The 5,025-nt window shown below is 37.3% G+C and overlaps 1 pseudogene across 1 annotated transcript; it reads right to left on the reverse strand.

Moving 5' to 3' along the window:
• Positions 1-1,134: 1,134 nt before the first annotated feature.
• Positions 1,135-2,852, reverse strand: LOC149562825 (zinc-finger homeodomain protein 2 pseudogene; annotated as a pseudogene). The gene has a single exon (XR_016363993.1). The product of XR_016363993.1 is annotated as a zinc-finger homeodomain protein 2 pseudogene (transcript).
• Positions 2,853-5,025: the final 2,173 nt, after the last annotated feature.

Below are 5,025 nucleotides of genomic sequence, written 5' to 3' on the forward strand. Positions count from 1 at the left end.
GTGTTTTTTTTGTTTTAAGCTACGAGGGAATGGGGGATTCTATATCTAGTAAGCAAGTACATCCAGAATGGGTCTTGTTTGCCTCGTCTTTTTTTGCTGTCACCCCCATTGCATTTGACAAGATTTCTTCTCTGGACATATTCTCCTGATGAAATTAAAAAGTTGATGCAAGCAAAAAGAGACAAGACATTCCTACATTGTTGCATGATAAACTGGAAAGTTGGAAATTCGACCTTATCCGTGCAGCATGTCTGAGCCATCGGTGTGCAATAACATTTCAGCAATGCTACAATGTCGTCGGCTCAATCAGATTATGACGGTTGCAATAAAAAAAACCCACATGAGAAGATCAGAATTTGAGAGAAATTTTATAGTTTATAAGTCTTGGGCATTCAAAGAACCCAGTTTGGCCGTCAAAAACTGGTACAACAATGTTGCAATGAAAACTACTGCATTGTTTGCCAGACTCAAATGTATTCCAGGACAATTGCTACAATGCCGTCGGCTTGATAAGATTACTACAGTTGAAATTAAGAAAAAAACCACATAATGAACTTGAAAACAAATTTGCGGTATCTATGTCGTATGCTTTCAAAGAAGCCAGTTTGGCTGTCAAAGCATAGTACAATGTTACACTGATTTAACTACTACATTTTCGGTCACATACAATGCATTCCAAGACAATGGTGATCTATTAAATTCCCATCTCAGACAAAATTGTAACTTCTGAATATTAGGGCAGTTAAATTTTCCATTGAAGCTTTCGACTTCGAAAACACAGCATTTGATCATAGACATACATTATCAGAGAACTGGTTAACATAAAACACTGAAACGGAAATTGGAGCAGAAGAACATAGAAAAAAATGGAGCTTGTTTTTTTTTTATCACAAACATGCATTTCACGGTCAATTCCTCTACTTGGCCATCATGACAAAGACTCTTGCTTCAATGGAGAAGATTTCCTTAGAATGAACTTGAATGAACAGTACAAATTGGAGCAGGATAACATAATGTGATTGACGATCAGATAGTGAAACTAAACTAAACTGCATTGTGTTTTTGCTTAGATGTGACGGTGTAGATTTATATTACAAACATTTCAAATCATGATCCATTTCGATTTCACATCCATTATCATTCAAGTAGCAGCAAATCCTTGGAAAGGATAGCAATTTTTCATAGCATGCAATTCAAAGTGACATTTTCACTGAGATTATGCTCGTTGAAGCACTAAAGATACAAATTGCATGATTAGAAGAGAGGAAGAAGAGCACAGCCACAAGCAAAGAGATACATACCCCCAACTTGCGAGCTACTGACTACTATTCACCATTTTTTCCATAGATTCCTCCTGGCTGTAGCCTAACTAAACTACTGAAATTACTTTACACATTCGAAGAAGAGAGATCATCATCATCATCATCATCAAACTATGTTACATTAACAAGAACTTTGATAAAAAAAAAAATCTAAACTCAACTAGCCCGACTCTAATACCTTGCTGGGGTGCATTTGGCCTAAACCTAAACCTATAACTATACCTCCGAGGAAAGTTAGAGAGCTTAAAAATATGTATGACAATCTTGAGCCGAACTGAATTGAACCACTAGAATGCCGTGTTATACACAGTCCACGAGAATTAAAAAGCCATGAAAGGAAGAAAAATGTAGCTGCTTTTTATTGTGAGCTGCATTGTTCTCTACTGTTGGACTTGGCAAGAACATGGGACTTGTTATTATGCATCCAAACCTTAAGAACATGTCTTTTAACACCAACATCTGCACAAAACTGCTGCACAGCCGCCTCATCATGTTTCTGAATCCTCCACCCAATTTTCTCCGCAAAAACACTCATCTTTTCCTTCTGCTCGTTGGTAAACTTGGTCCTGAACCGCTTCTTCATCATAACACCGCCGCCGCCTCCGCCGCCGCCACTGTAGCCGCTCATAAACCCGCCACCGCCACCGCCGCCATCATCACTATCCCCTCCCAACGCCATGATCATCTGGTTCGCAGGGAACCTTGGCGGCGCCGGAAGAGCCAAAGGCGGCGCTGTGAAAGCAGCTCCTCCGCCTCCGATTCCGCCGCCGGAGCTTCTCCTCCTCGCATCCTTGCGAGGATTGTAGCAGTAAAAACACGGCGGCTCGCCCTCGACTTCCCGGCGGTGGAAATTCCGGTGACAATTGCAGGCGGCGCATTTGAGAGCTTCCAAGGTGCCATCTTCACCACTGGGCATGAAATCCCCGCACCCATCAATAGCATGCCCGCCAATACTGGCGGCATGATTCTTCAGACATTCTCTGTACTTTACACTCTTTTTCACTGGCTGCTGGTCCCCGGTTCGAGTCTCGTCAGATGAAGTTCCAGTCCCAGTTCCGCTGCTTCCATTCTGATGATGATCGATCGTCGGCTTGAGCTTAGAAGACTCATGGACGCCATAGCTGCTCACCAGCATAGGCAACTGCATTCCACCCATTTCTCCATCATGCTCCCCGAGCTCCATGATTTCACACCAAAATTCACACCTTTCTTTTCTCTTTCACCACTCTGATCGATCTACCAAAACATGGCCTCCGAATTCAAAATTCCTCCTTTCCTACAGTGGCTTAGCGGGCGCTAAACACGGATAAATTAACACCCAAAAAAATTGGGATTTCAGCTGGTTTAAAAAACCCCGGGATTTAGCGCTAACAAATAAATAATCAGACAAAAAACCCACAGCCGAAACAAGGCTTAAAAAAGGGGGCAAAAAAGAAATGAAAAGAACTGAAACCCCCTCTTCTTTATTTTGGGTGGTTCTTCACTTCTACCCCGACACATCTACTCAGCTTGGATTTGGAGTAGGAGTGCAACAGTAGGGTGTGTTTGATCTATCAATCAATCAAATATTACGCAGGTTTGGAGGGGTGACCGGCGGTGGCCGGTGGGCGGGAGGTCGACAGCCGGTGGCAACTTTTTTACAGCGGCTTCTGACACACCACATGCTCCCACACCCTAGACGTCAATGTCCGCCTTCAAACGGTCCACTTCGGAAAATTACCGCGTCAATATTGGGTCCCACCACCACGGCTTAAATCTGGGGTCGTATCATCTTCTTTTTTTACTATGATTATGTTTAAACTTGTTTCAGAAATGTGCCGTTCCATAGGAGGAAAACGGACACCGTTGAAACAAAAGTTGGATGATGTTGATTTATTTTGGATTTTATAGCTAGTAAGGTTTTTTTAGGGAGGAGAAGCTCTATTTTTTTTTTTTTGTTTCGTTTGCTAATTTATTAGAACCAATTAAGAAGATGATTAAGGAGGGCGATTGAAAGTTTTCAAGTAATTTATCTAAAATATCTTGGATTCTTTTTTGAAACTAACAATCACTTATAAATAAGGTTTTAAGACAAGTTATATCGTTTTGTTTCATTGTCAAAATGTCTTAGGAGTAGTATCAGAAGGGGGACCTTTCGAGAAGTCTCGAAGCTTCATCTCTGTGAGCTTCACCTATATGAAATGAGTCCTAAGTGATCCATTCATTCTCATGAGAGATGGGTTTGTGTGGACCAGTACTCATGAAACATGGGTCAATGGGTTTGACTCAAACTACATAGTTGAATCTTAATAGAAATATCACTCTGGGCAAAAAAAAAATCTCCTACTTATCAACTTTTAGTACTTATCAAGACAACAACTTAAAAAAAATTTCAAGTACTTTATCTTTTATACTTAATACGGATTAACTAGACAACACTATTAATAAAAATACCATTAAACAGAGTAAATAGGTGTTGTCAAGAAAAATTAGATGATTGTAGGAGTGTGATTCTACACTCTATTTTGTTATTATGTATAGCTTATGGCATAAATTGTGAATATTTATATCTTCTTAATGTTTCAAATCAAATCCCATGATCCATCATCAAAAAAAGAGGGCAAACACTGGAAACAATGTTATATTTTTGTTTATTTTGATAGAGATTCCAAGGAGAAAGAGTATATTATTGTTATTGTTTTTTTTGGGTATCCTCTAATATTAAGAGGATGAATGGGTTAAGGCTTGCTTGAATGGAAATAGCTTCCTATGGTAGGCGTGAGGTCTAATTGCTACCTTGCCTACATGGCATAAAGGGTGTATCACACCCATGTCATTGATTGCATTAAAAAAATCATCTAGTGCACTGTAATTTATCAAGAGGTACCTGCTTCTTGTAATCTAAGAGAAAAAAGGAAATTTATTAAGAGGGTGACTTAAAATTGTCCAAGCAATTTACCATTTATATAGTTAAAGAGTTAATATTTTGGTGTGTTTATTCAAGTTGTTTTAGACATAATTTATTAGCTTTTAGAAGTTAAAATTAAAGTTGTGCAAGTAATTGATTCATTTATGTTTATAGTTAAGAATTATCAATACTTCTCTTTTCTCCTAGTCTTAAAAAAATAACAAAATTTAGAGGATGAACTAAAGTTGTACATACAACTTATCATTTATATTGTTAAGAGTTAACAATTAGATATATATTTTTAAATTGTTTAGATGCAATTTATTAGTATTATGAGGATGAAATTAAAGTTAACCAATTGGTTGATTTTCTTATAGTTGAGAATTATCAATTAGACATATTTAAATCAATTTATTAGTAATAAGAGGGTGAATTAAACTTATCTAAGTAATTTGTCTTTCATATTTATAAGCTAAACATTAGTCATATTTATCTAAGTCATTTTAGGTACAATTCCAATGTTATCCTTTAAACTACCATAGTATTTTCTTTCAACAAAATTTGATAATAGGCTAACATTTTGTGAGCCAATTTGAAGTATTTTGAGTTTATTAAAAAATAATAGTTATTTAAAAAAAATTTACATTCAATATCTGACTTTAAGTTACATCATCATGTTGATTCAATGTATCGGTGAAGATGTTTAGCCCAAGAAGAATATATTATAGATGACATCATAATGAGTGCATTGGCAAACACAATATGAAGTAAGATCTAAGTTTGTGCCAAATAAAATTTTGGAAAAGTGGATATAAC

This window comes from Cupressus sempervirens, chromosome 4 (assembly GCF_028749045.1).
Source record: "Cupressus sempervirens isolate cs-2001-9-10 chromosome 4, ASM2874904v1, whole genome shotgun sequence".
NCBI lineage: Eukaryota > Viridiplantae > Streptophyta > Pinopsida > Cupressales > Cupressaceae > Cupressus > Cupressus sempervirens.